Source organism: Myodes glareolus, chromosome 4 (genome assembly GCF_982192425.1).
Source record: "Myodes glareolus chromosome 4, mMyoGla1.1, whole genome shotgun sequence".
Lineage (NCBI taxonomy): Eukaryota > Metazoa > Chordata > Mammalia > Rodentia > Cricetidae > Myodes > Myodes glareolus.
The window spans coordinates 57,872,700-57,885,042 of NC_142029.1; the positions used below are offsets into that span (position 1 = coordinate 57,872,700).

Here is a 12,343-nt window from a genome sequence, read left to right on the forward strand (position 1 = left end):
CCACCTATTTCAGTTCTCTCTGGGATCCTGGAGCCATGCTGACTTTGTGGAACACACAAGGACGGAAGTTAAATGTGCTCTCTCCAGCTGGACGGTGAAAGGCAGGAGAGGAAAAGTTTATTTTTGGTTTTTTGAGACAGGGTTTCTTTGTGTAGCTTTGGAGCCTGTCCTGGCACTCACTCCATAGACCAGGCTGGCCTCAAACTCACAGAGATCCGCCTGCCTCTGCCTCTCAAGTGCTGGGATTAAAGGAGTGTACCACCACTGCCCAGCTTGAGAGGAAAAGTTTTAAAATTATACTTATTTATATGACGATGATGATATGTATGGGTGTTTTGCCTTTGTTTATGCCTGTGCACCATGTCTATGCCTAGTGCCCCGGAGGCCGAAAGATCCCAGAACTAGTGATACAGTCAAGAGCCACATTGGTGCTAAGATTTAAGCAGTTCTTCTGGAAGATCAGTCAGTACTCCTAACAGAAGAGTTATCATCCTCACTGGTGTGGGAGAATTATCTGTATTCTGTCAATCATATTTTAATAAAGCGCTGATTGGCCAGGCAGGCAGTATAGGCAGGAAAGCCAGACAGGAAGTAGAGGTGGAGCAAAGAAACTGGGAGTATTCTAGGAAGCTCCCTCTGCCAGTTCTGCCCAGACCACGGGAAAGGAAAGATGTAAGCTGCCCCACTGGAAAAGGTACTGAGCCATGTGGCTAACGTAGATAAGGATAATGGGGTAACATAAGTTATAAGAGCTAATAAGTAGCCTGACCTAATGGGTCAATCAGTTTATAATCTTATGGAGTCTTGTGCGTGATTTTCTTTGGGACTTGCCGGCTGTGGGGTACCAGGTGGGACAAATATCCCAACAAGCCGGCCCCCTCATGTTACACCTCACCCCTATATTTTTAATCATGTGTGTGCATTTGTATCTGAGTGTGCGATTGTGCACATGCATTTGCACATGGCCTTCAGAGGCCAGAGCAGGGCACAAGACCTCCTGGAGCAAGAGCTACAGGCAAGCATGAGCCACTGATGTAGGTGCTGAGAACCGAACCAGGGTTCTCAGGAAGAACAACAGGTGCTTAACCTCTGAACCATTCCTCCAGCCCCATCCTCCTCACCTTCGCTGTTTCCTTCCCCTCATCTTTCTTCCACGCCAGTGCCGCCTTCTCTTCCTGCCACCTGTCATCCGGATGGGGCACTCTCCGCTGTCTTTCAAGCACACATCTGCCTGCCTGCCACCGTGCTTCCCACCATACCGATAACAGATGTTCTATATCTGGATTTAAGCCAGTCCTAATGAAATATTTTCCTTCGTAAGAATTGCTGTCGCCAGGCGGTGGTGGTGGTGGCACAGGCCTTTAATCTCTGTGAGTTCAAGGTCAGTCCAGTCTACAGAGTGAGTTCCAGGATAGTCAGGCCTGTTACACAGAGAAACTCTATCGAGGAAAAAAAATTAAGAGTTGCAGCGGCCCTGGTGTCTCTTCACAGCAATAGAAACCTTAGCTAAGACTGTGGAAGGCGTGAGGCATCTGGTCACATGGCATCCACGCTCGGGAAGCAGTGAGAGAGGAGCCGCTGGTGCTAGTTTAGTTTTCTCCACTTCATTCAGTCTAGGACCCAGGCCACGGTTAGGACGAGTCTTCCCACCTCAGTCAATCCAGCCTGCAAACGTCACAGACGTGCTCAGAGGTCGGTCTCCGATGTGCTTTTTATTATTTTCCTGGGTGATTTCAGGTGCTGTCAAAAGTAAAAGTGCTAGTAAGCACCCTCCCTGTTCATGTTAGGGTTTCTATTGCTGTGAAGAGACACTTTGACCATGGCAACTCTTATGAAGGAAAATATTTAACCGAAGGGGCTCCCTTACAGTTTCAGAGCTCCAGTGCACTATCGTCGTCACGGCAGGGAGTGAGGTGGCATGCAGGCAGATGTGGTGCTGCAGAGGTACTGGGAGTCCTACATCTTGCAGGCAGTAGGAAGTCATACAGGGTGGTGTCCTGAGCATGGGAAACCCCAAAGCCTGCCCCCACAGTGACACACTTCCTGTAACAAGCCATACTCACTTCCACGAAGCCATACCTCCTAAGAGTGCTCTTCCCTGTGAGATTAGGGGAGCCAATTCCATTCCAACTACCATACCCAGGAAGAAAATGCAGGCCAAAGCAGAACTGGAGGTGCTAGGTATGGTATCTGCTGTGGTTTTCGTATTTGGAAAGCAAGAGATCACCAGGTCAAGGTCAGCCTGCTCTGCAAAGCTAGGAACTGGGTACAGAGCTAGGAATTAAATGTAGGGGAAAGAGGTTTGCCTAGACTAGGAGGAGATCAAAATTCTTTGAAATTAGTGAGCTTAATTATTTCAGCTTTTTTTCTCTTCTTTCTTCTTCAATGCTTCTCTAAACCAATCTCTGCAGGAGACTGTGCTGCTCCCCCAGCCCTCCCCAGGCTTCCAGGTTTTCAGTTTCACCCCGAAACTCTCTATCTTCTCCCCATCTTATCAATGTGTGGAAATGATCAGGGGGCTTCTTCTGTCACAGCGAGCCCTACTTGAGTAGTCTCCCTCGACAGGCCCGGCTTCAATAATTCAGAAAGTTAGCCTTTCACAGCCTCCTGTCTTTTCCTTTCCATTCATCAAATAGTTCTCCTCCTCCTAGTTGAGGCCACCTTACTACCTCGTCCAGGCTGAACATCTTTCTGCTGCTTCCCAAGTGATGGAGTTAAAAACACACGCCAGTGCCACAAGATTTGAGTGTCTTTTAACTTTATGTGCACACAGTAACTGGACGTGCTTGTGGAGAGGTGTGGCAACTCAGTCCAGTGAGGAACAATCCGGTCAGAATAACTGACATCTCCCTGACCTCAGGTGCCACAGTTGTTTGCTGGGAAATTCCATAATCCTCTCCATTTAAAATCCTTAGCTGTTCTAGGTAAAGCCTACTAACTGTTGGTTGATTCGATACTGCTGAGAGTGTGACAGAATTCTGGCTTGTTTTACCACTGTCCAGATAAAAGCATGCACAGCCCTGTCAGTTCTAAAAGCAGATACATCCACAGAAGAAGGCACCTGTGTGAACCCGGAAGTAGGTGTCAACTACAGCAGCTTCCCTTGCCATCGGCTCAGACTAGAAAGGCCGTGTGTCCCGTGGGAGAAAGGATGATATATAAGTGACAGGATGCCCATAAAATAGCATATTGTGCAATGATAACAACAAAGGACAACAGTAACTACACCCCCATGGCTGAACCTTGAATGTTTTGTATTGAGTGAACGAAGACTGACCCTCCAAAGTAGGAACATCTTTCTAACATAAGGAACCAAGTGACTGACCAGGGAAGGGCAGGGAGGAGGGCCTGACCAGCAGGAGCCAGGTAGGGCTACTGACCTGTGGGCAGCATTTTGGATATGTGCTGGGTCCCATGGGTGTTTCTACTATAATGCGTTGTTATTTGTGTGTTGTTAGTGGTTTGTGCCCTTTGTGCCGTCTGCTATTTAAAAGGTGAATTCCAGGCCAGCTAGAGGCACACTGTGTGAGTCTGTCTTAAAAACTACACAAACCAGTGGTGGTGGCCACACCTTTAATCCCAGCACTGGGGAGGCAGAGGCAGGAGAATCTCTGAGTTTGAGGTCAGCCTGGTCCACAGAGTAAGTTTGGGAACAGCTAGGTGTACACAGAGAAACCCTGTCTGGAAAAATAAAGACCAGGATGGCCTACAACTCAGAGATCTGCCTGCCTCTGTATCCTGAGTGCTGGGATTAAAGGCATGCACCACCACCATCACCTGACAAATATTGCTATTCTTGCGACTAAATAAAACTCTATTGTGTATGTCTGTGTGTATCTCACATTCTTTATGTATGTATGTGTTGATAAATACCTAGTTTGGTTCCATATATTGGCTATTTTGAATAGTGAAGCATTAAACATTGGTGCACAGGTATCTCTGTGATATGTTGATATGACGGCTAGTTTTATGTCAACTTGACATAAGCTAAAGTCATATGAGAATAAGGAACCTCAACTGAGAAAATGTCTCCATAAGATCGGGCTGTAGGAGAAATCTAAGATGGCTGAAAGACACTTAAGGAAATGTTCAATATCTTTAGTCATCAGGGAAATGCAAATCAAAACAACTCTGAGATTCCATCTTATACCTGCAAGAATGGCCAAGATCAAAAACACTGACAACTTATACTGGAGAGGTTGTGGGGAAAAGGGAACATTTCTGCATTGCTGGTGGGAATACAAGCTGGTACAACCCCTTTGGATGTCAGTGTGGCGATTTCTCAGAAAATTAGGAAACAACCTTCCTCAAGACCCAGTAATACCACTTTTGGTTATATATCCAAAGGATGCTCAATCGTGCCACAAGGACATGTGTTCAACTATGTTCATAGCTGCATTGTTTGTCATAGTCAGAACCTGAAAACAACCTAAATGCCCCTTGATCGAAGAATGGATAAGGAAAATGTGGTACATTTACACAATGGAGTACTATACAGCAGAAAAAATGACATCTTGAATTTTGCAGGAAAATGGATGGAACTAGAAAACATTATTTTGAGTGAGGTTACCCAGACACAGAAAGACAATTATCACATGTACTCACTCATAGGTGGTTTTTAAACATAAAGCAAAGAAAGCCAGCCTACAAACCACAATCCCAGAGAACTTAGACAACAATGCAGACACTAAGAGAGACTTACATAGATCTAATCTACAGGGGAAGTAGAAAGTAGAAAAAGACAAGATCTCCTGAGTAAATTGGGAGCATGGGAACCTTGGGGGAGGGTTGAAGGGGAGGGGAGAGGCAGGGAGGGGAGCAGAGAAAAATGTAGAGCTCAATAAAAATCAATTAGAAAAGAAAAGAAAAGAAATAGAGTTTAAAATAAAGACACGTAAAGACAAAAAATAAAAAAAAATAAAAAGATTGGGCTGTAGGTATAGGAAATCTGTAGAGCATTTTCTTAATTAGTGACTGATGAGGGAGGACCCAGCCCATTGAGGGTGGTGCCATCCCTGACTGGTGGTACTGGATGCTATAAGAAAGCAGGCTAATCAAGCCATGAGGAGCAAGCCAGTAAGTAGCACCCCTTCAGGACCATCAGCTCCTGCCTCCAGGTTCCTGCAAGGTTTGAGTTCCTTCCTTGGCTTCCCTCAATGGACTGTGACTCAGGATATGTAAGCCAAATAAACCCTTTCCTCTCCAAGTTGCTTTTGATCATGATGGTTCATCATAGCAATACTAACCTTAACTAAGACAAGCTGATTAGAGCTCTTTAGATACATACTCAGGAGTGGCACAGCTGGTGTGCGGTAGTTCTGTTTTTAATTTTTGAGTAATCTGTGCTAACTACATTCTTGCCAGCTATGTAAAAGACTTCGCATCCTTGACAGTATATTTTCCCATGCTGGGATATAAACCTAGGGCCCTATGCATGGTAGACTCTACCTCCAAATTATATTTTCAGCCCACTTGGTAGTATTTCTCCCCGATGATAGCCATTCTGACTAGGGTAAGGTAGAACCTCAATGTCACCTTGTTTTGCAATTCCCTGACAGCTTGTTCATCTATATGAAGGCCACTTTTACTTCTTGTGAGACTATCTGCTCAAGCCATGTGCCCATTTATGAATGATTTTTTATGTTTAATTTTAACTTTTTTGAATATTCTAGATATTAGTTTCTGTCAGACAGTATTAGTTTTGTTTCCTGTTGCTGTGATATCGTACTCTCATAAAAGCAACTTAGGGGAGAAAATACTTCTCTCACAGTTCCAGGTTATGGGTAAGTCACAGCAGCAGGGGCTTGAGCTGACTGGTGACATCCTGTACACGGTTGAGATGCATGCATGTTTGTGTTCAGTTCACTTTCAACACCTGGGCAGCTCAGGATCCCCATTCTGGTGACACCTGAAGTAGGTGAGTCTTCTCTCTTCAGTTAGTAAATATAATCAGCATAATTCCTGACAGACAAGCCCACAGGCCAGCCTGATCTAGCGGTCCCTTATTAAGACTCTCTTCTCAGGGGGTGATCCTAGGTTGTCGACACCTAGAGCGAACCATCACAAGTGGATAGCTGGAAAGAATTTCCACCCATTCTGTAGCCTGTGTTTTTTCTAATCAGAATTGCTTTAGCTATCTGAGGTCTTTTGTGGGTCCATATAAATTTTGATTTTTTTTCCTTTTCTATGAAGAATACCATTGGGTTTCTATTGTTTTTACTTTTTCTCTTTCTCTCTTTTAAAAAATATATACATTATTATTGTTGTTGTTATTTGGGTGGTTTTTGATTTTTTTGAGACAGAGTTTCACTGGGTAGCCTTGGCTGTCCTGGAACTTGCTCTGTAGACCAGGGTGGCCTCGAACTCATAGAGATCTGCCTGCCTCTGCCTCCTGTGTGCTGGCATAAAAGGCATGCACCACTACTGCCTGGCTAAAATTGTATTTTTAGACAGAGTCTCATGTAACCCAAGATAGACTTGACTCACGGTGTAGCCAAGGATAACCTTGAGCTTTGGACCCTACTGCCTCTATCCCGAGTGCTGGGAATGCAGGCTTGCACCACCAAGCTCAGTTTGTGCCGTTTTGGTGACTGAACAGAACAGTGTACATTTCAGGCAAGCACTGTGTGAACTGAACTCCGTCCCCAGCTCCTCCTATATTACTTCTGATAATACAGTAACTTTCACAATATCTGGTCTGCTGATTCACAAGTAAACACAGATATTTCCATCTTTTAGTGTCTTACTTGATGTCTTTTACTGATTTCTTAAATTTTCATTTTGAGGCTGTTCATTTCCTGAGATAGGCTTATTCCCAGGTATTTATTTCTTCTTGAGACTCTTGGAAATAGGATGGTTATTCTGATTTTTTTTTTGAGACAGGGTCTCTCTATGTTGGAACTCTCTTTGTAGACAGAGATCTGCCTCTGCAGCCTTAGTGCTGGGATTAACTATACCAAGCTAGCGTTACATTCATACTTTTAACTGTGGGCCCTCCTTTGTTGTATTTAGGATTGCTTTAATTGTTTCTGCAGAACTGGCATAGTGATCACTTTAGTCTGTAGTTATCTTGGGTGGTTTTTAATTTGCCCATCAATTTTACAACCTACTTTTACCAGACATAGTAATATTGTGGGGTCAGTTATTAAGTTTCAGGGCATATCTCATTCTGTGTGCTCCTGAGCTTAAGATTTCTGGAGAGAAGTCTAATGTTATTCTTCAGAGTTTGCTTCTGTGAGTTTAAAAAAGGCCTTTAAAATATTATTCATCTATTTTAAGTCATATCTCTTTAAGTATAAAGAGATTTTTTTAGGTATACAGTTGTATGTAAAGTTCTCTTTTGTTTGTGTCTATTTGGGACTCTGCCTCCTGTGTTTGAATGTCCATGTCTTTCCCCAAGCTTGAGTAATTTTCTGCTGTAATTTCTCTAATTGTCTGAGCCTTTGGTTTGTATCCTAGCACCTCTTGTACCCCATGGGTTCTGAGGTTTGGTCTTTTGATCATGTCTCCAGGGTTTTGAAAGATGTGTTCCTATTTGTTTACTTTCCCCCATGATTTATCTCAAAATACTATTCTCCCTGTTGCATCCTCCATCTCAAATCTGCAATCCTCTGCTTGGCCTAGCCCACTGGTGATGCATGCCACTTTGTTTTTAGTTGATGTAGGATTTCTCTTCCCAGATGTATTTTGTTTTTCAAAATATGGATTTTATTTTTGTCCATGGTACTGAAAATTCTCATCCGTGTTGCTGACTTCGCCATCTACTGTATCAGTTGACTTCTTTCCTCCATTTGGTTGCTTTTTGTTTGCTTTTTGAGACAGGTTCTTCTGTAGCCTAAGCTGGTCTTGACTCTTTGTATAGTTAAAGGTGACCTTGAATTTGTGATTCTCCTGCTCTCACCCTCTGAGTCCTGGATTATAGGCATATAGCACCATACACGCTTTTTATGTGGTACTGAAGATTGAACACCAGAATTTTGTGCAAGCTAGGCAAGCATTTAACCAACTGAGCTCCATTCCAGGCTGTCAACTGAGGGCTTTAATCCTCTTTGAGGCCATTGATCATTTTGAAGACTAGTTGTTTTTGTTGTAGTTGTGGGTATTTTGAGATAAGATCTCACTATGTAACTGGCTTTGAATTTGTAGCAATCCCTATGCTGGGATTATACAACTAGACTTTCAGATTTCTGCATGGCATGTCTACAATTTCATTATCTTTGAATTCCTACTGTGACAGATTTCAGGCCTAGGAGAAACCGAATCCACACCAACATGCTGCTTTTCATTAAAAACAAAACTGAAATACGAGTCACCAGTCAAACCAAAACTGCGTTCCCACAGTGTGATCACAGGAAGATGTAATCAAACCGTCCTCCTGGTGTGCGCTGCGCTGCCTGAGACTGCGGAAAAGAATCACAGGCTTTGATTCTGATAGCTAGAGTTCAACACGACATGTTTTTGTGTTTGTTTAAAATTGTTGTTTTGAATGTGATGCAAGACGTTTTTGTACCAGATAAAATATGGCCATTAAAAGAAAAAATGTAAACAAACCACAGCCTCCAAAGACTTGAAACAAAAGCAGCAGAGTTTAATGTCCCTCAGCGTTGGACTTTGCTCTTTGCCTGGTTTCTGGGCCCAGCGAGGCAAAGGGACTGACTGGCAGTTGGCTTTCTTAGCAAATGTGTTTGTTTGAGACAGGTTCACATGTAGCTCGGGCTGTTCTCAAATTTAATATATAGCCAAGGATAACCTTTAACTCCAGATCCTTCTGTCTCTACCTCTGGGTTATAGGCATGTGCCATGATTCTCAGCTTGGAAAATACAGGTGTTTTTAGTGTGAGAGAAAGCATGTGAGTCTGCATGGTCGTGTGTGTGTGTGTGTGTGTGTGTGTGTGTGTGTGTGTGTGTGTGTGCATGTGTGTATGCATGTGTGTACGTCTATAAAAACCAGAAGACAAGCTCGGGTGTCATCCTCAGAACACTGTCTGCCTCCCTTGGGACTGGAGTCTCATTGCCCTGGGCTCACCATTTAGGTCAGACTGACTGGCTAATGAGCCCCAGGGAACTTCCTGTCTCCATCTCTCCAGCATTGAGATTTCAAGTGTGCCAGCGCATGACTGTGATGGCTAATTTTAGTTGTCAACTTGACTACATATAGAATAAATCCCAAGCTGCTGGGCAAACCTGTAAGGAATAGTCTTTCTTTATTCCTTCCTTTCTCTTTCTTCTTCTTTATTTCTTTTCTTCCTTTTTTTTTCTTTCTCCCCCCCCCCGACAGAGTTTCAGTGTATATTGCCTATTCTGTCCTGGAATTCACAGAGATTTGCCTGCCTTTGCCTGGGACTAAAGACACACCACCATACCCAACAATGAGGGTCTTTCTTTCTTTCTTTCTTTCTTTTTTTCTTTCTTTCTTCCTCTTTTTTCCTTTTTTATGATTTCCACTCCTTTTAAGATTTATTTATCTATGTATTTTCTGTACATGAGTGCTCTGTCTTCACATACATCAAAAGAAGGCATCAGATCCCATTACAGATGGTTGTGAGCCACCATATGGGTGCTGAGAATTAAACTCAAGACCTCTGGAAGAGCAGCGAGGCTCTTACACACTGAGTCAGCTCTCCAACCTGAGGGATTTTCTTAATCAGATTATTTGAAGCAGAAGACCCACCCTAAATCAGGGCCACATCTTCTGGTGGCAGCCCAAATACAGGGGCATGGAAGAAAGAAACTTAGCTTTTGAATGCTACCCTCACTTTCTCTGGCAGCTTCATCTACCCTGTTTCTGTAGCCAGTATTAAGAAAGCTTTTCCAGGTTCTCAACACAGACTGAAGACCTGCAGCTCTCCGGGACTCCTCCAAGTCTGGTGGCCAAGTGAGGAAGCTGAGACACCCAGTTTTGTGGACCAAATAACTGTGGAATTCTAAGCCTTTCATAGTTAGCCATTGCTAGACTCCCCGGGTCACATCCTGTGAAACAGTTTAATAAATCCCTTTTTAATATATATTGATATGTTTTTAATTATGTATATGCGCACACACACACACACACACACACACACACACACACACACACATATATATAATTTATGCCCTGTCAATGCTGAAGTTTGCATGGGCAGCCCATATGTGGCAGTTCTGTTGAACTTGTTTCATGGTCTAAGTTGAAGAGGACAACTGACCAGGTCTCTTCCTCAAGAGGGCACTAGATCTCATTACAGATGGTTGGGAGCCACTGTGTGGTTGCTGGGAATTGAACTCAGGACCTTTGGAGGAGCAGGCAGTGCTCTTAACTGCTGAGTCATCTCTCCAGCAGAGAAACCTAACTAATACACTGATTTTTTTAAAATATAATTTTGGTTGTGAGCCTAGCCTTTAATGGCTGAGCCATCTTTCCAGCCCATACACTGATTTTTTTTTTTTATGGAAGTTCTTCGAGATTGAATACAAGTCCTCAAGAATGCAAAGCCAATGGTTTTCCTAAGTGAGATATCACCACAGCCCTAATTATTATTATGAATGTTTTGATGTAGGTGTGGTGCTCTACACCTATAATCCTAGTCCTGGGGAGACAGGGCTTGGAGGTCCAAGAATTCAGGGCCATCTTGGGTGTGGTGAGACTTTGTCACACACAGAAGTCTTGGTAGGAACTGGGGATCTAATAGTTGGTAGGATGCTTGCCTTGTATGCATGATGTCATGGGCTGAATGCACACACACGGGGCCGGGGAGAGAGAGAGACAGAGAGAGAGAGACAGAGAGAGAGACAGAGACAGAGAAGAAGAAGAAGAAGAAGAAGAAGAAGAAGAGGAGGAGGAGGAGGAGGAGGAGGAGGAGGAGGAGGAGGAGGAAGAGGAGGAGGAGGAAGAGGAGGACGAGGAGGAGAAGGAGGGGGAAGAGGTTTCTGTAAAGGTAGTACTTTTGATCCCACAGTTGTAAAGGCATCAGTATAAATGATGTGAGAGAAAACAGTGGGGAAAGGCTCTTCCCATGACCCTTTCCATCACGTATTCTGGTTCCTTGGTTTAGGCCTGTCTAAGCCATCATCCTCACTTGTCTCCTAACCCACAATTCCTCTTTGCTGGTGTTGGAACTTGTGCCTGCTTCATGTCTGCCCAGTCTCTCTTGGAACGACGTCAGTTCACTGTAAAGTATTAAAGGCTGTGGGTGGTAACGTCTGGAAACCCTGAATTTCAGCTCTTCCTAGGTTTCTGCAGAGCAACTCCTGAAGCCTGAGGCACTGTCTGGACAGGCAGGTGCTGTCCAGCAGAACTTGGGGTGCTGATGGACATCGTCTGCTGCTGCATCACCCACAGCACTAGCCACTGGCCACAGGTGACTGGTGAGTACCTGGAATGTGGCCAGAGCTGCTAACTGGATTCTTTTTCATTAGCATACAAAGTAATGGGTTTTATTATGGCATTTTTATGCACAGATGTCATCATCCTCTGTTCTCATTTGTTTCTCTCATTCCCCCGTTCCACCCCCACACTCTGACTCCCCAGTTGATTCCCTTCTTTCCCCAAGTCCCCCCCCTCCTCTGCTTTCTTCTTTGTCATCTTTCTCATCTTCTCCTCCTCTGCCCCCATTTTTGTTTTTGAGACAGGACTCCACTATGCATCCCCGACTGGCCTAGAACTTGCTATATAAACCAGAGTGGTCCCAAACTCACTGAGACTCACATGCCTCTGCCCGCTGAGCCCCTGGACCAAAGGTGCCACCACCTCCCGGCTGTGATCCTGCTTCTTAAATCTCTGTATAAACTGTTTAGGTTCCAGTGGTTGGAATGTGTATAAGGAATCTCGTATCCTATATGTGACTTCCACAGGCAGAGGGTGACTCATTTGAGCCATATAATTTTATTTTAAAAATATGTTTGAGCCATATAAATTTAGTTTAAAAAAATGTCAAAAATAGGGTTATGAAAGAATCTTAAAAATTGGTACAGAAATTATTTTAAAACAAAACAACAAACATCTGAAGTCTAATTCCATGGACTCCACTTGAAATTCTCAGCTTTGAGCATGAAATTGGGGGAAACAGGCAATGAAAATAATCCATTTAGCAAGAAGCAGCGATTTGTCAGCTCAGCAATACCGACGCAATACAAGGAATGCCTGTGATACACTCTATTCAGGTCTGGGCTCTCACACAGTGCTCTGCAGGGTTCAGCACATCTGTCAGCAAGTCAAGTGCTCTTATGGGGCTTCTTGGTGGAGAAGTAATTAATTTCTGCTGTTTGCTTGTCTGCTTAGAGGCTGTGCTATGCTGGCGCGTAATTGCTCTTCAGACACTCCTAAGTGTGTGATCAGCAACCTCACTTCACAGTGCTCTCTCTGTGAAGG

At 43.9% G+C, this 12,343-nt stretch overlaps 1 long non-coding RNA gene across 1 annotated transcript; it reads left to right on the forward strand.

Annotated features, from left to right (window-relative positions):
- The first annotated feature begins 601 nt into the window (after positions 1-601).
- LOC146894648 (uncharacterized) lies at positions 602-8,549 on the forward strand. The gene is made up of 2 exons (XR_015737699.1): positions 602-694; positions 8,237-8,549. It is a non-coding gene; the product is annotated as an uncharacterized LOC146894648 (long non-coding RNA).
- Positions 8,550-12,343: the final 3,794 nt, after the last annotated feature.